Here is a 24,474-nt window from a genome sequence, read left to right as displayed (position 1 = left end):
TTTACGTCACCAGTAAACTACTATAGTAAAATCTGTATAAACTACAATTAGATCTTAATTAGATATGAAATATGTTTTTTCAGCTAAAGCAAAAAACAAGAGAGACACAGAACAAGAAAGACAACCAGAGCCAAAATGCCTGCATGGTCAAATAAGGTCAAAAATAGATAACAATATTTGCCACTCTAATATTATCAGATTAAGTAGGCAAACAAATTAATATATAAATTAAATTGACAAAGTGACTTGACTGCCAGAATTAGTGTAGTAAGATTCCCATAATCCCAAAGCAAAATAAAACCCATTTCATATAGAAACGTCACATAGAATTTTATTAGAATATAACTATATTTAAGCAAAAATCAAGAGAGACCTTGATTTGGATTCACAAAATAGAATATTTTAATAGTCTGAAAACTAAATTATATGAAATGATGATGGCAAATATAAAATTAGTTGACTTACTTTTTACTAACCCGATGTTTTAAAGTTATTACAATCTCAAAAGCATTCAAATTACACACAAAAAGCATTAACAGGGATGCCTGGGTGGCTCAGTTGGTTAAGCATCTGCTCTGGGCTCAGGTCACAATACCACGGTCCTGGAATGGAATTGGGCATAGGGCTCCTTGCTCAGCACGGAGCCCACTTCTCCCTCTGCCTGCTGCTCCCCCTCTCACAAATAAATAAAAATTTTTAAAAATCTTTTAAAGAAGCATTAATAAATGGCACAATCAACATAAATCACATGACTCTGGAAAGAGTATCAAATTGAAACACTTGAATACAGTAGGCAGTCTTGCCTGAAATGCTTACATGAGACCAATTCACATAGACACATATGCTTAGTACACAGGAAATTTGATAAGTAACTGGCAATTGATGAATTGATACAGATGTCTCAACCTGGCCTTAGATGATTTACTGAACTTCCCTCTGTGCTTCAACCCCCTCATCTGTAAAAAGTGAGGGTGTTTCAAAAAGCCTCATGCTCAATGATAAATGTTAGCTTCAGTGTATTTAATTAAGTGGAGTAGATAATTCTCAAGGTCTAATTTACATTAAAAATGTACTTGTTCATTAAACAAATATTGAGTGCCTATTCTCTACCAGGAATTTTGATTTAGAGTAGATGACCCAATATTACAACTTTCAAAAAGCAAAATATTTATGATTTCCTTTCTTTTGTATCTGCCCACGATAATCTCTTTTTCTAAAGATTAGGCCCCTTGTGTCTGTCAAAATACACAAATAGTATATCTAATTTTCAAAAGCCTTAAAACCAAGCACAAATATCTCAAACATAAAATGCTATTTTTTTTTTTACCCCCTCTCTCCAAAAAGAGAATCCAGGAAAAAAAGAACTTTGTGAGAAATGAATAACCTTCCCTGAAACTGAGAGAAGTAAGAGAACACGGCTTCGATCTGGGCCCCCAGTTTTTTCTAGTTATTTTCTTATAAAACTAAACTCATCAAAGCATGGAAGTAAATTTTGGATTGTGGCAGTAAATCAAAAGGATAGCAACTCTGATAAAACAAAACTGTTAGGCTAAGACTGCTTGCTTGATCCCAGGAATCTTTTTTAAATTGGATCATCTGCTGGGGTGACAGCTCTCACCATCAGCACTGTCTTCAGAGAAACTCCATACCTTAGTCCCAAATCCTAATTTGCCTTGACTCTCTAGGAACAGAATGTTCATGACCCAATGAGAGACACCAGAACAAAAATCAAGTCTCCAGAGAATTTCTATGAAAATATCTATGACCACATGGAAATATCTATGACCACATCATAAGAATATATCTAACAGGAACCAGTGTTAATTTCAGGAATTTGAAACCATTTTACAGCACTAATGATCTGGGTTTGACAACTAATAACAAGGAGCGCTATAAGTATGCAATCTGAAGAAAGCTGATCATCAGCTATTCATTAATTTACCTATTCATGTTGAAATGATTTAAAATATGAAACATTCTCCTTGCTAAAGAACTGAACTCACAGACTGCAAAAACCTATAAAATACTTATATTTCCTTTCATTCAGCAGGGTCTTCATAAATGTTGAAAGCACATCTTTTATTAAGGAAGGTCTTAAAATTATGCTATGTTCTTACGTTTTAGACTCTAGATCACTAATTTAAAAAAAATTCACCAAAGAAAAGTTTCTGTGGAATTGACTAGACATCTCAACTCATCTCAACTCATACCATACCAGAATATGTTTTCTCTTTAAGGAATCATTATTCATACTCTCAGAGAAAAATCTCTAAAAAATTATATGTATTTTTATTAGAAAAAGTGTTCTGACTTACTGGAATAGCAGTTTTCTTCACCTGCTTATTTGGTAGTGAAATATTCTTTTCACTATTCAGCTACATTCCTTTAATTTCAACACAGATAAAATATAGACTGTATAGGATTCAACTATCCTAAAGTATTAGTCAGCTGAGCCTCTCAGATAATGAGTAAAGTAGATCTTTGAACAACACAAGTTTGAACTGTGTGGGTCCACTTATATGTGGATTTTTTTAATAAATACAGTACAATATTATAACTGTACCTTTTCCTTCCTAGGATTTTCTTTTCTCTAGCTTACTTTATCAGAAGAAGACAGTATATAATAAATATAACACACAAAACATGTGTTAATCAACTGTTTATCAGTAAAACTTCCTGGTCAACAGTAGGCTATACATAGTTAAGTTTTGGGAGAGTTAATAATTATACGGATTTTAAACTATGCAGGGGATCAGTGTCCCTAAACACCACATTCTTCAAGAGTCAACTGTACCTGCTTGCCATGTAACCTAAGAATCCAACTCAAATAAATTCAGTGCAAAGGTGGCTTACAGAAGTAATTCAACTAGTATTTTCTAAATTAATACTGTGTACCAGAGAGTGTAATTAAGTCCAGGACACACAAACATCAATAAGCTATACATGGTATTTGTTTTTTAAAAGACAAATAGCCAAACCAATTCTGAAAAAGAAAAAAAAAAAAAATCAGGCCTCACACTTCCTGATTTCAAAACATATTACAAAGCTACAGTTCAAAAAAGAAAAAAAAAGGTGGGGGTTGTACAGGCAAAAGGACATACCAAATAATGAAACAGAATAATTTTAATAATAATTTAATAATTTTTAAGAGCTCAAAAATAAACCTTCACATACGTGGTCAAATGTTCTTTGACAAAGAATCCAATATTACTCAATAAGGAAAGGACAGTCCCTTCAGGAAATGGTGCTGGGGTAACTGGATATCTGCATGTGAAAGGATGAAGTGGGGCCTTTACTCAATAATTACCTCAAAATGGATTAAAGACTTAAATGTAAAACTTAAACCAGAATGGCTCAAAGAAAATATAGGAGTAAAGCTTCATGACACTGGATTTAGCAATGAATTTTTTGATCTGGTACTAAAAGCACAGGCAACAAAAACATATATAGACAAAAGTACTAAAAGCACAGGCAACAAAAACATACATAGACAAAAGGAACCATACCAAACTTAAACACCTTTCACACAGGATACAACACAATGAGGGTGTAAAGGCATGGTGAAACAGGAGAAAGTATTTGCAAATTATTTATCTGGTAAGGGCTTAATATCCAGAATATTAAAAAAAAAAAAAAAAAGAAGAAGAAGAAGAAAGAAAAGACCTCCTACATATCAACAATGAAAAAACAACCCAATTAATAAAGGGCAAAAGACTTGAATAGACATTTCTCCCAAGATAGTAAGAAAGGCCAACAAGCACATGAATAGATGTTCAACATCACTAATCATTAGGGAAATGCAACTTGAAACCACAAGATATATCACCTCACACCCATTAGGATGGCTGCTATTAAAACAAAATGGGCATGTCCCAAGATCAGAGGAAGATCCTGAATTCATGTCCTCCCATGGACATGCTGAACCTATGGCTATATAGGGAAAAATTCCCCTGAAAAATATCTGAAAACTAGCTGAACAGCTCCTTCACAACAAATAATAGAAGGGTCACCCCGCCTCTCACCAAAATCCTGAACACCAACACAGCAACCCACGATTGGGAAGGATCTCATATATCCAGAGTTTCTCCCTGAGGAATAAGTGGTTTGGGCTCCACATAAGGTACCCCAAATTGAGACATGGGACTGCACTGGAGATATCAACCTCCAGAATGTCTCTCTCTATAAACCAAGAGTTACAACCAGAAGGCTGTAGTGAACTGAACTCTTAAAGGGCTCACACAAAGACTCATTTGCCCTGGGGCCCAGCATAAAGGCAGCAATTTGAAAGTAACCTAGACGATATGTGAAGAACATTCATTTGCTAATCTTAAAGCACGAGGCAGAGGGGAAGAGGCCTCTTGGGCCTCTCCATAAAGATAGAAGCACTGGTGGGTGCCATTTTTGCTTTCTCCCTCTACCTTGTTAGTGCTGGGGGAGGCACATGTGGTCCCTGTACTCTTCCAATGCCCTGCTAAAGCCAGCAGGTATATTTCAACCTAGTGTTCTTCCTCTGCCTTGCTAAAAGCCAGCAGGCACACACAGTCCATATGGGGGACCCATCTTGATTACACCACTTTAGCGCCTAGAAGTGCTTGTATTCCTGCATTTCCTGGGATAGTAACAATAATACAGACAGTTAGTTCTTCATAGGCTACCACCCTAAGGGCAGTGCACAGATAGCAGGCTGAGACACATCCCCAGTCTATCTGGGAAAGGACTATTTACTTGTCCTGGAACTTCAGCCTGACAGGCAGGCCTCAGTTTTGCCATATACTTAGAGACTATAAAGAAGACCTCAGGGAGGGGCGCCTGGGTGGCTCAGTGGGTTAAGCCGCTGCCTTCGGCTCAGGTCATGATCCCAGGTCCTGGGTTCGAGCCCCACATCGGGCTTTCTGCTCAGCAGGGAGCCTGCTTCCTCCTCTCTCTCTCTGCCTGCCTCCCTGCCTACTTGTGATTTCTCTCTGTCAAATAAATAAATAAAATCTTTAAAAAAAAAAAAAAAAAAAAAAAAAAAAAAAAAGAAGACCTCAGGGAAAGTAGGCTAGGAGACATGCTCTGCATTCTCCTTTAGGCTCATTATACTCATCATCATCTACCAGAAAGGAGCTTATACACTCATCTGGAACCCTGATTGTTTCAGTTGTTGCTCAGAAGACACCTCCAGATCACCTGGTCTGGAAGACAGAAGGGTTCACAATTGTGGTCCCACAAAAGATTGTATGTATTTGCCTACTTTAAAAGCTGCTGCCTTAGAGTCTGGCTTCTAATCAGCCTACAAGTAGGTGCTGACTGAAATCCTGCCCTTTGGAATACTGACAGGTCTTGGCACACATTCAACAACTGAGACCTATCAAGAATAAATCTGGCTGATTTGACAATCACACAGGTTCAAGACACCATCTAAAGTTTGGGCAAGGCTGAATGATAACATTCATCTTTTACACAAGACAACTCCTTCAAGACGGGGAGAGGTAGGTATTTCCCTTAATACATAGAAGCAAACACAGAGGATCAAGCAAAATGAGGAAACAGAGAAATATTTCCAAACAAAAGAACAAGATAAAACATCAGAAGAAAACCTCAACAAAAATAGACATAAGTAATTTACCTGATTAAAAGTTCAAAGTAATGACCATAAAAGATGCTCACCAAACCAGGGTGAGGGAAGATGAACAGATGAATGCAGTGAGAATTTAAAGAGAGAAAAATATAAGGAGGTACCAGGCCAAAATCACAGAGCTAAAGAATACAGTAACTGAAACGAAACATACACTAGAGGGGTTTAACAGCAGACTGGATGAAGCGGAGAAAAGGATGAGTGATCTAGAACACACAGTAGAACTCAGCCAAAAAGAACAACAGGAAGAAAAAGAACTTAAAAAGTAAAGCTATCCTATGGGACCTATGAAACAACATTAAGCAAAATAACATTTGCATTATAGGGGTCCAAGAAGCAGAATGGAGAAATAGCAGAAAACTTATTTGAAAAAATAACGGCTGAAAATTTCCCTATCTTGAGGAAGGAAATAGATATCCAGATGTAGAAATCCCAGAAAGCCCCAAAAAAGATAAACCCAAAAAGATCCACATAAAGGTATATTATAATCAAAATGCCAAAAGTTACAGAAAGAATCCTAAAAGCAGCCAAGAGAAAAACAAGTTGTTATATATAAGGGAATTCTGGTAAGACTATCACCAGATTTTTTAACAGAAACTTTACAGGCCAGAAGATAGTGGCATGGTATATTCAAAGTACTAAAAGGAAAAAACTTCCAAACAAGAATACTCTACCTGATAAGGTTATCATTCAGATTTAAAGGAGAGATAGAGTTTTCCAGATAAGCAAAAGATAGAGTTCATCACCACCAAATTAGACTTACAAAAAATGTTAAAGAGACTTGTTTAAGCTGGAAAAAAAAGGCATTAACTAGTAACCAGAAAACAAAAGACATTAATTAGTAACCAGAAAACATATGAAAATTTAATCCTTACTAGTAAAGATAAATACATAGTAAAGGTAGATTAATCACTTATAAAACCAGTATGAAGTTAACCTTCATATGAAATGAAAGTGGTAAAAATAACTATAACTTTAAAGGTTGGTTAAGAGATACACAAAATTTAAAAATGTAAAATATGACACCAAAACCATAAAATGCCGGGGGGCCAGGGGGAGTAAAAATGCAGTTTTAGAATGCATTTAAACTTAAGTTGCTATCAACTTAAAATAGACTGCTACATAAATAACTTTGTATGTGAGCCTCGTAGTAACGTTAAGCTAAAAACTCAGAGCAGATAGTACAAAAGATAATAAGAAAGGAATCTAAACATAACACTAAAGAAAGTCACTAAATCACAAGGGAAGAAAGCAAGAGAAGAAACAGAGAAACTACAAAACAACCAGAAAACAAAATCAACAAAATGGCAATAAGTGCATACCTACCAATAATCATATGTAAATGTTATTAAATGTAAATGGACTAAATTCTTCAATCAAAAGACAGTGGCTGAATAGAGTTAAAAAAAAAAAAAGGCCCATCTATATGCTGCCTGTAAGAGACTAACTTCAGGGGTAAGGACACACACAGATTAAAAGTGAAGCAACTGAAAAATAATGCTTCATGCAAATGGAAACCAAAAGAGAGCTAGGGTAGCTAACTTAGACAAAATAGACTTTAAAACAAAGACTGTAATGAAAGACAAAGAAGGGCCTTACTTAATGATAAAGGAGCTAATCCCACAAGAGAATAAAACATTTGTAAATATTTATGCACCCAACATAGTAGCATCTAAATACATAAAGCAAATATTAACACACCTAAAGGAAGAAACTGACAGCCATACAATAGTAAGGGAGTTAACACCCACTTAACTCATTGAATAAAACCTCCAGACAAAAAATAATAAAGAAATATTGGACTTAAAGAACACAATAGAGCAGATGAACTTAATACATACAGAACATTCCAACCAAAAGCAACAGAATACACATTCTTCTCAAGTGCACATGGATTATTCTCCAAGATAGATCTTATGTTAACCCACACAACAAGTCTTAATAAATTTAAGAAGACTGAAACTATATAAAGTATCCTTTTCACCACAGTGCTGTGAAACTAGAAATCAATTACAAGAAGAAAAATGAAAAATCAAAAATATGTGATTAAACAACATACTACTGAACAACCAAAGAGTTAACAAAGAAATCAAAGGAGGAAAAAAAAAAAATCTTGAGACAGATGAAAACAGAAATAAAATATCCTAAAATATATAGAAGGCAGCAAAAACAGTTCTGAGAGTTCACAGCAATACAAGCCCATATCAAGAAATGAACATCTCAATCTAACTTTCTACCTAAGGAACTAGAAAAAGACCAAATGAAGCCAAAAGTTAGAAGGAAGGAAATAACAAAGATTGGAGTAGAACTAAATGGGATAGAGACTAGTAAGGAGACTGAATCAGTAATCAAAAACCTTGCAACGTCTCAATATACAGATGTCCAGGAACAGAAAATTCACTGATGAATTCTACCAAACATTCAAAGAAGATTTAAAACCTATCCTTCTCAAACTCTTTCCAAAAAAGGAAGAGGAGGGAATGCTTCCAAACTCATGCTATAAGACTAGCATTACCCTAGCACCAAAACAAGACAAGGACACCACACACACACACACACACAGCCAATGTACCTGATAAACACAGATGCAAGGAATTCCTAATAAAATATTATCAAACCAAATGCAACAATACATTAAAAAGGTAAAACAATACACAATGCTCTAGTGGGATTCATTCCAGGGATAGAAGGACGGTTCAACATCTGCAAATCTATCACTATATTAACCATACATACTATATTAAGTGATACACTACATTTACAAAGGATAAAAACCACACGATCATGTCAATAAATACAGAAAGAGCATTGACAAAATCCAACATCCATTTACAATAAAACTCTCATCAAAGTGGGTATAGAGGGTACATATCTCAACATAATAAGTTATATAACAAGCCTAAAGCTAGTATTAGTGAAAAGCTAAAAGTTTTTTCTCTAAGATCAGAAATAAGACAAGGATGCCCACTCTCACCACTATTATTCATTATAGTACTGGAAATCCTAGCCAAGGTAATTAGGCAAGAAAATAAATAAAAGGTATCAACATTGAAAAGGGAGAAGTAAACTTATCACTGTTTGTAAGCAGCATGGTTTTATATATAGAAAACCCTAAAGACTCCATTAAAAATGGAATATAAATTGGTACAGCCATTATGCAAAATAGTTTGAGGTTCTTCAAAAATTAAAAATAGAACTATCATATGATCCAGCAAATTCCACTCTTGGGTATATATGCAAAGAAAACAAAAACCACTAATTAGAAAAGATATATATGGGTCCCTATGTTCCCTGCAGCGTTATCTACAATAGCTAAGATAGGGAAGAAACCTAAGTGCTCATCTATGGATAAATGGATAAAGAAAATATAATATATATTATATAATATATATATATGTGTGTGTATATGTATACACATATGTGCATATATGTATACACATATGTGTATATATGTATATACATATACATATGTATGTATATATATTCACATGGTGAAATACTACTCAGCCTTAAAAAAAGAATGAAATCTTGCCATTTGCTGCAACATGGATGGACCTTGAGAATATTATGCTAAGTGAAATAAGACAGAGAAGTCAAAGACCATTGATTTCACTTATATGTAGCACCTAACAAAACAAAACTCACTGATACTAATAGAATGGCAGTTGCCAGCTGAAAGGGCGATTAGGGGATAGATGAAACAAGTGAAAAGGTACAAATATCCAGGTATAAAATAAGGCAATCATGGGGATGTAAGATAAAGCATGGTGACTCTAGTCAATAATATCGTAGTATAGGGGCACCTGGGTGGCTCAGTTGGTTAAAGCCTCTGCCTTCAGCTCAGGTCATGATCTCAGGGTGCTGGGATCGAGCCCCACATTGGGCTCTCTGCTCAACAGGGAGCCTGCTTCCCTTCCTCTCTCTCTCTGCCTGCCTCTCTGCCTACTTGTGATCTCTGTCAAATAAATAAATAAAATCTTTAAAAAGAATAATATCGTAGTGTATTTTTTAAAGTTGCCAAGAAAGTAAATCAAAGAAGTCCTCATCACAAGAAAAAAAAAATTTGTTATTTTGTATGGCAATGGATGGTATTTATTGTGATCATTTCACAGTGTATACAAATATCAAATCACCATGTTGTATATCTGAAGCTAATATAATACAATATATCAGTGATAGTTCCATTAAAAAATCTTAGAAAGGATGTGAAGAAATCTGAACACCTCTATACAATAATGGTAGGAATATAAAATGGTACAGCAACAATAAGAAACAGTACGGTATTTCCTCAAAAAATTAAAAATAAAATTACCATATGATCCAGCAATCCCACTTTTGAGTATACATCCAAAAGAATTGAAAGCAGGATCCCAAAGTAATATCTGCACATCCATGTTCACAGCAGCATTTTTCACAATAGCCATGAAAGCAACCCACATGTCCACAGACAAATGAAGGGATAAACTAAATGCAGTATGTACCTATAAAGGAGTATTTTTTCAACTTTAAAAAAGAAGGAAATGCTGTCATGTGCTACAATATGGATGAACCTTGAAGATATACAAGGTGACATAAGCCAGCCACAAAAAGACAAATCCTGGGACACCTGGGTGGCTCAGTCAGTTAAGCCTTTGCCTTCAGCTCAGGTCATGATCTCGGTGTCCTGGGATCAAGATCCCTCCCACCCCCCCCCCCCACACACACGCAGGTCAGGCTCCCTGCTCAGCAGAGAGCTTGCTTCTCCCTCTCCCTGTGCCCCTCCCCTGCTCCTGCGCACTCTCTCTCTAATAAATTAAATCTTTTAAAAAAGACAAATCCTATATAATTCCACTTATATGAGGATCTAAAGTAGTCAAACTCATAAACTCAAATAATGGTTGCCAGTTGCTGGATGAGGTGGAGAAGAGAATTGTTAAATAAGCACAGTATCAGCTGTGCAAGATGACAAAGTTATAACAGTCTGCTCCACAACAATGTAAATATACTTAACACTACTGAGCTGTACACTTAAAAATGGTTACAATGATAAATTTTACGTTGTGTTTTCTATCACAATTTTTTAAGGCAACAAGGCATAAGCAAGTAAGTGACATACACGAAGTTATGAAGTCAGAATTCATAGTCTTGAAGTATGGACAAGATTCAGAAAAGAAGAAGGAAGGAAAGTCCAGGTAGAAGACCCAACCTATTCAAAGGTATCTGGAGGAGAATAGCAAAAATTCAGGTGAAAAGGCAAATAAGAGTAGTGTGGCCCCTATGAAACTAGAAAAGTAGACTGAGGATCGTTTGGGAAGGTGGTCATACTCAGAAAAATAAAGCTGGCCAGACAGAGCAGAGGTAAGAGAATGTCATCAGGAAAACTTACAAGATTATTTAATGCTGACCAGAGAAGTCTGGGTTACAGCAAATAAAACTCGATAGACTATTTCTAGACACACTGTAGGCACATGTGAGATGGGAACCCACAGGCAACCACATCAGCTGAGTTTCTCATAAATGAAGACATATCCTAGAAAGCCTTTCAAAGTCAGTATGGACTTACATTACCTTGAACTCTATCAAAGTAAAATTTTCCTCGCTACAAATGCTTTAGGAAGAGGAATTATCTCTTATACTTATACCCTTCATCCAAAATTGTTTTATGCTCACAGAAGGTATATGTAAGTAATTGCAATGAATGTTCATCATTTATTGCTGAATGTTTACATGAGGCTATGCTAAATACTTGAAACTATCACTAAAAGATAAATCCTAAACATAACAAAAAGCAGTAGATTCATAAAATCATACCAATCATATCATATATCATACTAATCATATAATCATATAATCATACTAATCATACTAATTATGAAAGACAAAGGAGATGACATTTCTATTATTTCCCACCTGAAAAGTAAGGTTAATAATTTCACATACTTCTACCTTAAATAGAAAAATAGAATTTCAAAATGTATGTTTCAAACAAATACTTGTCACCATTCCTAAATAGGTGATATTGAGAGGGACTTTTCATACTATAAAAAATAATTTTGAAAAAAATTATACTTTTAGAAGATATTTAATGACAGTTTAATCTTGAAGGGTTTGTCTACAAATACTTACAGTTAGCTTTACTTAAGTTACCATTTTTGAAATCCCAAACCATAATCTAGAGTTTTGCCTTCAAAGCTACTAGAGGTTAAAAGATTTTTTAAATGCCCTTGTGAGGTCACAGAGGCTGCTAAGAGGCCAGTAAGGGAAAGCAGACCTCACTGCCAGAATGTCAATTACCCAGCCCCTTGGGCACTCGCTCACAGAATGCCACAGCTTAAAATCATTATAAAGATAGCATTAAGACAATTAAACAAATTACTTGGAATCAAGAGTACTTAAAATCTATCCCTAACCTGAATAAAAGGTACCAGAGGACAACTTCAGAAATTGAGGGAAATTACAGAAAAGTGTTACAACATGAGTAAGTACTCATTGGTTTTCTTCTTGCAATTTAAAGTTTTTCAAGCATTCCAGAATCAAACCTTAGGTTATTTCAGCAATGCATACAAGCTAAAGAAAGCCTTCAAGTATTTTAGTTATGCCCAACACTCAAAACAGCTTGTGTATATAGTAAACTAAGTTGTTTAAAAATTGTTGACTAATCAGTATCCTTACTGAACCAATCAATCCTTTTTTATATGTGTTTACCTTATATGATTCTTTAAAACAGTGGAGTGTTAAAGATCCTTTCTCCCGCATGAAATTATAAGTGAATATATAATAAACTACTAAATCCTAAAGTCCAGAAAATCCTAGAAAGGAGATTCTGAGGTAAAGCTATTAAATTATTTTTCAGAACAAAAATAATCCATAGACTACAGAGAGACAGAGGGGAAAACATCACAGATTCTCTTCCCTTTTAGAAGGATATATATTTGTGTGTGTGTGTGTGTGTGTGTGTATGGATATTTATATGACATGTATATATATGAATATTTATATGAAATATTATACACACTTCATAAATCAAACAAGACATTGACAAAATATTAATAATTCTGAAGGTGAAATATTTATATATAAGATTATGAAGTAAATGTCAATCCTTAAAATAGCAGAAAGAATTAACAGTTCCAAGTCCCAAATATATCCATATTTTACTATATCAAGAATAACAGCTTTACAAAGGTATACACACTAGCTTATTTAATCTTCACAATAAGCACACAGTACTTAACATAGAACACAATGCAGAGCAGTGACGAGCCAAGTCTTCAAGTCAAACAGTCCCTGGGTATGAAGGCCAGCTTGGTATTTACTGGCTGTATTTAATTTCTCCAAGCCTTGGTATCCTCACTTGTTAAAGGGGATAACAGTTAAATAAGGTAAGTTACATGCAGCACATGACACAATACCCCTGTCACACACACACACACACACACACACACAAAATCATCACTGTTTACAGGTAAGTGTCCTTATAAACTACAGAGTCTACTTGGAAAAGGTGGGTATTCATCTCCTCGTGTAAAGCTATTGCCACTGTCCATAACCGCTCTTCAGGAGCCCACCACAAGATACCTTCCTTCTGTGGCTGACATGCGACATCCCAAACTGAGTCAAGTTAACCTTCTTTGTATCATCTCAGTTTTAGAGAAAAATCTCCCAGAGTATGGCCAGAATCCAAAGCAAGATTTTCAGTTATGCTGGAGCAATTATCAACTTACTGTGCTAAGAGAGGATAATTTTTGCCCAAAGAATATCAAATGCAAAGATAATGCAAAAGTCTCATTGTAGGGGCGTCTGGGTGGCTCAGTGGGTTAAGCGGCTGCCTTGGGCTCAGGTCATGATCTCAGAGTCCTGGGATCGAGCCCCGCATCGGGCTCTCTGCTCAGCAGGGAGCCTGCTTCCTCCTCTCTCTCTGCCTGCCTCTCTGCCTGCTTGTGATCTCTCTGTCAAATAAATAAATAAAATCTTTAAAAAAAAAAAGTCTCATTGTAACAGAAATGTTTAAACTTACTCTCACATACTCCAGAACGTTTAATTAACTGATGAAACGTTATAGCATTTCTTTTTCTTCCCAATTCTCCATTCTCTAAGGTATAACAAAACAAACCAAAAGACTGAGAAGAGGGAAAAAAAAAAAAGCTAGTGATGATATTAACCCAAAACACGCACAGAACGTAAAGCTGACAGTTTCTATTAAAATAGTAATTCCATAATCATCATAAAGCAAATAGCATAACCAAGTAAAGATGTTCTCTATCACAAGTGTAAAACTGTGGTTTTTTTTGTTTGGTTGAAACATTTCAAAAAATCTTGGCTGGAAATAGAGAAAGAGGGAAGTCAATACACTGAGAGCTCCATCAGCAAGACACTATGCAGACTCGGTGATTAAGAACTAGTGTGTGACTATGATGGCCCTTGAGAGCCAAAAACCTATTCTTCGAGACTGCACTCCAAATTCAGTGGAAGAAAATCACAAAAACAAGCCCAAATACGGCACTAAGTTCACACTGCAAGAAGAGTGAAATGAATTTTTATCCAAAGGTTTAAAAGAAAAATTTAGTTAAGACTGGTCATAGTTTATAAAAATAGAATTTTAAAAGGCTGCTAAGGACAACGGGATAAATGTCTTTTCTTTAAAATCTAAATTTCTCTGTAGCTTCTATAAGAAACTAACTTTGTAAACACACAGTGCATATTTTCAACCCTATTATCCGTAAGTCTTGTTAAATATCATTTGAAAGCACTACTGAAAATTTGTTCAATCTTGAAGATATGAGTTGTGTTTTACACAAATGTAGACCATAACTCAAAGAAGAAAGAGGTGCCACTGTTCGTTATAACCATTCATTCAGCTTTGCATCTTCAGAAAAAATAAAGGTCAGGGGCGCCTGGGTGGCTCAGTGGGTTAAGCCACTGCCTTCGGCTCAGGTCATGATCTCGGAGTCCTGGGATCGAGTCCCGCATCGGGCTCTCTGCTCAGCAGGGAGCCTGCTTCCTCCTGTCTCTCTGCCTGCCTCTCTGCCTGCTTGTGATCTCTCTCTGTCAAATAAATAAATAAAATCTTTAAAAAAAAAAAAAAAGAAAGAAAAAATAAAGGTCAAGCATATATAAAACATGACCTGTTTTATAAAAACTAAACTTTTAAAAGAAATGCTTAATTCATATCAAGAAAAATAACAAATTAAAATGCTTCCAGCTTTTGGGAAAAGTTTTTGTACTTAGAAACACAGCCACATCTTATTTTATAATGAATAAAAGTTGAGTCAAAATAAAACAGGCCTTTTGAACCCACACAATATAGATGGAATGCGCCTCTAATTTCAATCAAATCTAAAAGAAGAGGAAAAATGGATGCTACCTGGTTAAAGCACAGCCCAGATGCAAAGCTGAACACTGAAGATACATGCTATCTGAATAGCATAAATTTAGACAAAGTAGTTCAGATTAAAGAGCTGGCAATATATACTTAAAAGTCTACATTTGATCATTTAAGAAAGGCCTCAAAGAAAAAAGGAAAGGGTACTTCAACATGTGATCTGGAAGAAATTTTAGCATCACAGGAAAAGTCTGACTTTCTTCTGGTGCTTAGTTATATAAAGGAAAAAGGTTTGAAGAAAAAAAAGTGTAAAATTGTTTTCATACAATATATGAATAATGAATCTAGACTTTTAAAGAAAAGCTATGGGGGCTTTATCTTTTACATTATGGAAAAAAATAAAATGAAACTCAGAAATTATCATTCCAACTTGTGTGTGTGTGTAAGATAGTAAGAAATTAACTTAGACAAATCACGGCTTTTTAAATTAAAAGAGGTTTCCGAGAAATTTGAGATACCATCTCTCTATCTGTCCTCATGGTGCTCTAACATTTAACATTTAAATAATTACTCCGTGGAGACTCCTACCACTATGTAAATAAGCAGTGCTGACATGAAATTAGAAATTGCAGAAGAAATTAACATGCAGCATTCAATCCATGGTGTCCAGGCTACCAAACTGGGAACCCCTAGGGTGAAATATTTGTCTAAATTATAAAGTCACTAGTTGAACATAAATACCTATCTTATTTTCCAATATTTTTGATTGATAATAAGTCAGATGCATTCTCATAAATTGAAACATTAGTCTCATGTTCCAAGAATATTTTTACCCTGTTTCTTTTCATGGCAGTAAGCATTGGTCTTTTTGTCTTCCTTCTGGCTAGAATGGCCTTTGTCTCAGATACAACTGCTGGAGTCATGCAGATCCTTCAACCCTGAAAACAAAGGATACTTCTTGGTCCCTTCAAAGGAAATGCGATCCTGTTAGATTGTGATACTGTTAAATTATGGTTCTGTGTGCAGCTAACACTAATCTTCAACAATACAATTATACCCAAGCCATAAACATGTCTTGAGCAATGTGTTGATCACTTTTTGAAGTTAATGAGAAATTCTGTTTTCCGAAAGATTCACAAACAAGTATTTTCAATTGGCTCCAAAACAAACAAAAAAATTTCATGCATCAGAAGACCAAAAAATTTTAAGTCAAAAAAAATTTTTTAAAGAGAAGAAAAAAAAAGAATAACAAAACACAGATAGCCAAAGACTGAGAGGCAGGCAGGGAGACTAAAATAAGACTATTCTAAGTGAAAACTGAGATGGTATTTAATGAGGATCATACAATGTAGGAATAAAGAGAAGATGAAGACTCAAGATTAAGATCCTACAGGCAGGAAGAATTAGAGATTTGATCCTAGATTTCTGCTTTCGGCGTTAGTGTATCTGGTATCTTGTATAGGGATGTCACTCACAGGTAACAAATAAAACAAAAGGACTAAATTTTATGGGACTGATAATGAGTTCAAAATCATATTGAGTTTGAGGTATAATGGAATATAAAAGAAAGACTGAAACCTTTTAATGAGGGTCAAGACTTAAGGCGAGAGACCTGCTCTACATACAGAGTCATGCCTGTGAATGGGGTGTCTAACCAAAGAGTAAATCATGCTGGAGAGATAAAGCGGTTTCTCAGAACCTCAGAAAACACATATTTACAAGGCATATGGAAAAGCAAGTAAAAGAACCTAGAGAAGGGGGAGCCATATAAATAAATAAGATGAGAAAACAACATTAGTGAAAAGTGTTATTTTCATTGGATACAGGGAATATGCCAGGGTCTGAAACAAGTGTCTAGGGGAATCTGGCAAATCAGTGGTCATTAGTGATTTGGCGAAAGCAATTCCAGCTTCAGACAGTGAAATAAACAATGAATGGGTGGTCAGGAACACACATAGGTTCGTTCCAGAAGGAGAGTTAGAGCAGCAGTTAGAGGCTGACAGTGGTTCAAAGAAGGGTTTTACTAAGGGAAAAGAGTTTACAAAAAACGGAGTTAGCAGAGAAATAGGAAAGGGGAGAGTGAAAGGAGACAGAAAATGACTGAATAGGAATATTATATCAGTGTGGAGAGGAGGCTTATCTCAGGAGGGAAGGCAGTATGAATATATGGGGTATAGGTGGATGCTGGTACGAGGCAGAAAACCACGGAGAGCTCTCATGACATGTATTCTCTCAGTCAGAGAAAAGAAATGGTCAGCCTCTGAAAAGCTACAAGGACATGCGGACGTGGAGCGCATGAGTAGATGAAAGGTGACATAATCCTTCTTAGGAATGGGAGCAGAAGTAGACCATGGACAAACAGCGCTCTGAAATTCAATGAAGAAGACGAAGCTTCCGTTTCAAAGATACTGGACTTCATTTCGAAGGCAATGGGAACCATTGGAAGATTTTAATGGCATGAGGAGATTTGTATTTGAACTATATGCTACATGTTTATACACGTTTTAATAAATTAAAATTTACATTTTCTTGAACTGATATAGAATATACTCACAAAAACTACAAACTCTCAAAATTCCATATTGCATGGAAGTGTAACATTTGTAGATTATAAAACAAACCTCGATATACCCTAAACTATTAAAAACATTGTCTTATATATAATGTAAAAATACATAAATAGAAAAAGGCAATAAGTTGGTTTCTTGAATGTTGACCTTATTTTCAATCTTAAGTATGATTTAAATTAAAAGGCAAATCAGACATGTATAACTTCTTGTGATATTTAAGCTCTGTCCTAATATTTCTAAAACATAAAAAAAGCACCTTGAGTTTGTACCCCTTTTGTCAAATGCGATGATAATATAAGTTCCTAATCCACCATGAAGAAATTCTAAGAGGAGCCCCCAGGTGACTCAGTCGGTTAAGCGTCCAACTCTTGATTTTGGCTCAGGTCATGATCTCAGCATTGTGAGACTGAGCCCCATTCAGGTTCCGCACAAGGTGAGGAGCCTGCTTAATATTCTCCCTCTTCCTCTCCCTCTTACCTGCTTAAATGAAATTTAAGTCCTTTAGATAAGTCTTTGACTCTTATTAAAGGATCCATTTCTAAAGAAATACAAAACAGAGGTGCCTGAGTGGCTTAGGTTGTTAAGCATCTAACTTTTGATTTCAGCTCAGATCATGATCTCAGGGTCATGAGATTAAGCCCCACATTGGGCTCCACATGGGGCATGGAGCCTGCTTAAGATTCTTTTCTCTCCCTCTGCCCTTCCTCACACTCTCTCTCTCTAAAAAAGAGAGAGAGAGAGAAAAGAAAATAAATATAAGACAAAACTACATGGCTTAGAAATATTAGCTAATAAGCACTTCTTTCCAATGACATTCGTGTCACCGTAATTCCCAAAATGATTTTCCAGTCCTACCTCTATTTCTATTCCTCCCCATATCTCAAATCTTCTAAATGGCACCTCAGTGTTGATTTTTTTTAAATAATTGGGAGTTTTTCTTAATTCTGATTTTTATCCCAACATCTTCCTACCTGCCACTGCTTACTGTCCACCTGCCATAAGGAGCTGCAAAATGGGAGAGGCTGAAATCCATTCAGAAAGTCTTTTGAAAACTGGATTCCAGCAATTACAACAGTGGACACTCAAGCCACAGACAACTATTTCTTTGCTGTATTGCTACTGTAGCACATATTCTTTGAATTCTGCCCACTAAAAATGTTAATAACTGAAGACATAATCTGACCTATCATCTTTTTTACTTCTCTTTGTTTTATAAATACCAATAGGATATTGACTAAAATCTACAATAATAAAAGCAATAATTTATACAATTCATCATGTATATTTGAATCCAACTTCCATTACCATTAACCTCGTTTCCATGTGCTAATTGCCCATTTACTGACTCTCATTCTGCCTGACAACCACACATTACTGTGTAGTCATTTAATGAAATATAATTTCCAATGGGCAAGTATGAAATATCTACCAATATTAGAAGATGCTGTACGATTATTTAGGTATGGTTTCAGGAATACACCATAGAGCAACTCTGAAATGCATAAATGAATGAAAAACTTATCTGCCTCTTTCGCTTGTATAATTAACAGTATTTCTGAAATAAGTTTGAGTCTGGTTCTCATCATAAATGATTCAAGTAAATAAAACACAGCCACATTGTCTCCTAGAACTTGAGAAAAATTATATCATAAAATGTTTATCCACAAGAAAAGTCCATTTAAGATATATTATGTCAAAATGAAACATTAAGGAAAATACACAACCTAAATTAGAAACCAAATAGCAACTGCAAAATAAATACTGAGTACTACTACTTTCTTCACCGTTCACTCTGAATAACCTGAAAATCTTAGAATTTTAGCAGAAAGGAAAATCCTAATCCTGCTATTCACCATTTCATATTGCCAAGAACAGGGTGCTTCACTGTCCCACTTGACTTCTTGGGGTGACCACCACCAAACAGTATTCTCCAGAGTCAGATAGAGACTGGTAAATTATCTAGAAGCACCATTTCTACTGACCATAAAACTCTCTACACTAAAATCTTCCATTAAAAAAAAGTGTCCAAATTTACAAATTTCTAGTTTATTTGCACCACCCTCTCCCATAATCACTGCATCATAATACTTATAACTCAAACTGAAAGTGAAAAATGTACACATACATGTGAAGGAATAAAGAACAGAATGGAATGAAATGGAATGGGATCTGTGAAATTGGACTGTTAGGTATACCTAGTCCAAGAACTTATAGAATGGATCAGCAGCAGAAATGCCTAGAACCAAGCACCCTAGGTCTGCCAAACTCTTTGGTTTGAACTATTATAATACTGAACTTATAACCTCAATGCTTAATAGGAAGAAAAGCAAAATTCTGTGAAAACTGAAAAAAAAGAAGAAAAGAAAATCTCTATGTAGCCACTTCTTAAAGAAACAATAACAAAACAAACAAACAAACAAAAAGGAATATGCCTAGCTACAGAGACTGAAAGATACAAAGAATTCAATTAATCGACTGAATACCTGTACCTCAATTTTGAAATTTTCTTGATGGATATTAAAGTAAACCTATTCTGTGAATCTGCTATTTAAGACCTGAGAATTAAAAAATAAGTAAGAAAGGGCCCTTGTTTTCATGAGTTGCCCTGAGATTATGTATATCTCATTCTATAACATATGATAACTATTGTGGAAATAATATTTGCTCATCATCTTAGTATATCTGGATCTCTAAATGTTTCTAAATACACATTTCTCTTCAAGTTTGTACAATATATCAGCTAATTCTCAGACCTTATTTCATTTCATCCCCACACATAAGAGAGCAAAAATTTTCCCTTTGTGAAAAAAATCTGGACACAAAATAAAGTAACAGTCTCGTTAATTTAATTCTTTCAATCTTTAATTCTCCCCTCATCAGAAGTACTTCCACCTAAGTTAAGAAGTGTTAGGGAATCATTTGTGAAGGGAGAATGGGAGCAGAAAAATGTGCTTCCCTTATTCCAATTAGGAAGTTTAACCAAGGAGGTGGAATTTCAAATCAAAAAACCAAGCTCTAATTAGTTACAGATGAAAATCCTGAAAACCACCCTGATCACAATGCAAATCATTCACTGAGCTTCTGGAGACCCAGGAAGAGAAGGATTTTTCATGATAAAATGGAAATGATTTACTTTTGAAATCCCAACCACAACACACTTTACTTATTTATACACAATTAAGTAATTTGCTCAAAGACTGGGCCAAAATAACTGAAAAATGTTTTGTTATTTTCACAGGTTTCTCAAGTATTAGTATTGAGTTATTACTGCATATTAACTCTTAAAAAAATAAAAAATAAACTCTTGTCACTGAACCCAGTTGTTTTAAGACTCATCATCTTTATGCCACCTGGTTTGAGATTTTGCTGCAAAACTGCCACACTACACTGATCAAAGTGTTCACCAAATCAAGAATGCAGGAGTTGACCATATGAGGATTCCTGTACTTTATACCTTTGAACATTCTAAAAATGTGTACAAGTTATTCTGAAAATGTGACTTAACTACCAAATTAATATGGGAGTGACCTTATCAACACTACAGTACATAAAATAAGACTGGTTTATGGACTCTTCAGTATAAAAGCATCCCTCATGGGAAGGGTATTAATGTTGTGTTCTGTGGTCCTCAATTTAAATCGCAAAGTGAACTTGAATAATTGAGAAAATTAAAAAAAAATAAAAGATGAACCAGGACATGCATTTCTTTCAACTTCACAATTTACAGTGAATACTACCCATTCCAACAACGTGTAACCTCTTAATGCTTACTTCTCACACCTCCCAGTGTAACTGGCTCTAGACAGTCTGATGGAGACACAATTCAAATTCTTCAAAAAGGCCATGATCTAAATCACTTCCAGATTTGCCTCTGTTAGTCTAAAACTCTTGCATTAATAAAATAATATGATTATGGCAATAGCAAACTATGTGGACGTGCTTATCTACTAACATAGCTACAAAAAGAAAAGGTGCCATCTCTACAAGAAAAACAAAGAAGAGAAATAGAGCAATAACATGAACAAAAATTCTTCTGGACTTAATCTCATCTGTGAATAATTAGAAGAATTTAAGTTGATGTGGAAGAGGTGGAGGAAAGATTCTGAGGAGATAGGATTACAGTGTCTTTCACTTTGATGTATTAAAAATGAAGAAAATGAGGAAGAAGAAGGATTAGACACACATACACGTGCGTGCACACAAACAGGCTCATACCAGGCACACTGTCAACCATCACAGCAACTAACCACCCTGTCCTATTTTTCATATGGTTGGTGTTAATAACGACTAAGATAAGAGTTGCATTCAGTTCTTTGATTAAAACAAAATAAAGGAACCAAAAACAACTATTTCACTCTATTTTGATTCAGGATAATTCTTAATTTTTTGGTCTACTGGAACTCATTCACGATTAAGGAGAACAAATTCTGTGTATGATTAAATATTTGGTCAAAAGATCTCCTTACATACTTAAAAATAAGTGTTTACTATGGTGAGGGCTGTGAACTGTGTAAGACTGATGAATCACAGACCTGTACCCCTGAAACAAATAATACATTATATGTTAATAAAAAATTATTTGAAAGTGCCTAATCTAACACTCTGTAACAGCAAATAATCGTGACATGAACTCCATCAGAATGATTCTATTTTATGCCCTCTTATGACTATTAATTTTATAGCCAGAGTTCTTCAAATTTCTCTCTTTTTTAAAATATTTTATTTATTTATTTGACAGAGATCACAAATAGGCAGAGAGGCAGGCAGAGAGAGAGGAGGAAGCAGGTTCCCTGCTGAGCAGAGAGCCCGACGTGGGGCTCGATCCCAGGACCCCGGGATCATGACCTGAACAGAAGGCAGAAGCTTTAACCCACTGAGCCAGCCAGGCGCCCCAAAATTTCTCTTTTTAAATACATTTGTTGTATACTCTTATTTTAAAAAGTATTGCATTCTTATTGAAGAAATTCCTGTGGAAGAAAAATTGCGGAGTTCCATAAAAGTACAAAACAATTCTACCATTCAGAGATAATTTTAAATTATTTGGTATATTTACTTTGATTTCATATAATTTTTTTTCATTTACCATATTATTTCCCAAACTGGTATTTAAGTAACATTCTTGTGGAAGATGTTAATATAATCTTAATATCTGTTCCACTAAAAACAATTGTCTGTGGTATTTAAAGTGGTATGAAAAGGTTTAAGCAAAGTGAGCAGAGGTCCATTGAAGCTTTCTCAGAGTCTATAAGGTACTAAGATTTATTATGACTTAGTTCATAATAAATGACTTGGGAAGCAAGTCATCACAAACTTGGGGAGCAAGCATCTTCCCAAATTTATTTCCCACTAAACACATCTTACTTGTTCATCAATTAGCTTCCAGCTTGGGAAACACTGAAACTACATTATACTGGAAGGACATTTCCATATTGCTGAATAGTTTCAAAACCATGACTTTGGGGGTATAAATTATCACTACATTTCAGTGTCTCACAGTTTACTAGAATTTTTCCAGTTTGTTATCCTTATATAGTAATCCTTTTTTTTTTTTAAGATTTTATTTAGGGGCGCCTGGGTGGCTCAGTGGGTTAGGCCGCTGCCTTTGGCTCAGGTCATGATCCCAGGTCCTGGGTTCGAGCCCCACATCGGGCTTTCTGCTCAGCAGGGAGCCTGCTTCCTCCTCTCCCTCTGCCTGCCTCTCTGCCTACTTGTGATTTCTGTCAAATAAATAAATAAAATCTTTAAAAAAAAAAAGATTTTATTTATTTATTTGTCAGAGAGAGAGAGAGCGAGCACAGGCAGACAGAGTGGCAGGCAGAGGCAGAGGGAGAAGCAGGCTCCCCACAGAACAAGGAGCCCGACGCGGGACTCGATCCCAGGACGCCGGGATCATGACCTGAGCCGAAGGCAGCGGCTCAACCAACTGAGCCACCCAGGCGTCCCTCCTTATATAGTAATCTATTATATATGCATGACTATAACCTTTAGATAAAGTGCTAGTCTTTTTAATAAAATGTTACCAAACTGTTTAAATGACTATACATTTTAAACAGCACTTTTTCACTGAGCTTGCATCAAAAGGGCATTTCACTTGTTTAATATTTGTTAATTTGATCAGCCTAAAGTGAAAACTCATTTTTATTTTCATTTCTTTCCAAAATAGTAAGTCCGATTTTTTTTTTTTTTTCAGATTTTTATCGCTCATTTGTATTTATCTTTCCTAGACTGGACTTCAATTCTCTCTCCCCATATTTATTATCTTTTATCTCACTGTTTTTACTTCCTGATGTTTCTCTGAAATCTAAGTTCCTCAAGTTTGTTCTTCCCACTACTGATTCAGTTTTTCAAAACATTAATTCTTCCTTCTTGCCTCCTCTAAGTCTTGAATTCCACTTTCATGGTTTTACTCTTTTCTGAAGTCGTCCCCCTTTATAGAAACATGAATTAGTTTTTTCCTTGCAGCTCTTTGCTGCAGGCTCACATATACTCCACCTTCTACCTGATGCTATGTTAAACTGTTTTCTAAATGTCCTTGTAGTTTTTCAAAGAACTCTCCAAAATGTGCTTTTCTCTTGCATCTTCAGGATGATAAACCCTTATCCTGAAGTGTATGGTATCAGTTAATAAGTCCAAGTTGTTCAGGTGACGGTGTCCACCATCCAACAGAAGGCTTGGCCTGGCTCACCATGTTCTTGAATGGCTATAGAAATCCCTTTTCAGTGCCCTAACAGCAATATAGATAGATACAAAGAGTTAAAAGTCGAATTCTCGTGGCCATCAGGCATTATCTTAAAGCTTGCCTTCTGGATGCTGAAAGACCCTTGTCCTCACATACTGATGGTCTGAAAAAGAATCACCTGAAGTCTAAAATGCCTACCATTCAGTTCTCCATTCCCACTTTGAGCCTTCTACCTCGGGAGACATCTTCCTCTCAGGATGTAGTGGTCTATGACTCCAACTATCCTCATCTTTAATGTCCTTGCTGT

General features: G+C 35.5%; 1 protein-coding gene across 5 annotated transcripts in view; it reads right to left on the bottom strand.

The window, feature by feature from the left end:
* The window catches only part of BMPR1B (bone morphogenetic protein receptor type 1B), a 413,050-nt gene that overhangs the window by 293,913 nt on the left and 94,663 nt on the right, over positions 1 to 24,474 (bottom strand). The window contains exon 1 of one of the 5 annotated variants that reach the window (XM_047718017.1): positions 13,614 to 13,668. The exons of the other annotated variants lie outside the window; for them this stretch is intronic. The gene's annotated coding sequence lies outside the window, so the exon portion shown is untranslated. Of the gene's footprint in view, positions 1 to 13,613; positions 13,669 to 24,474 lie in introns of those variants that run through there. 5 annotated transcript variants of the gene reach the window in all.

Source organism: Lutra lutra, chromosome 2, assembly GCF_902655055.1.
Source record: "Lutra lutra chromosome 2, mLutLut1.2, whole genome shotgun sequence".
NCBI classification, from domain to species: Eukaryota; Metazoa; Chordata; class Mammalia; order Carnivora; family Mustelidae; genus Lutra; species Lutra lutra.
This window is presented reverse-complemented; position numbering and strand designations above follow the sequence as displayed.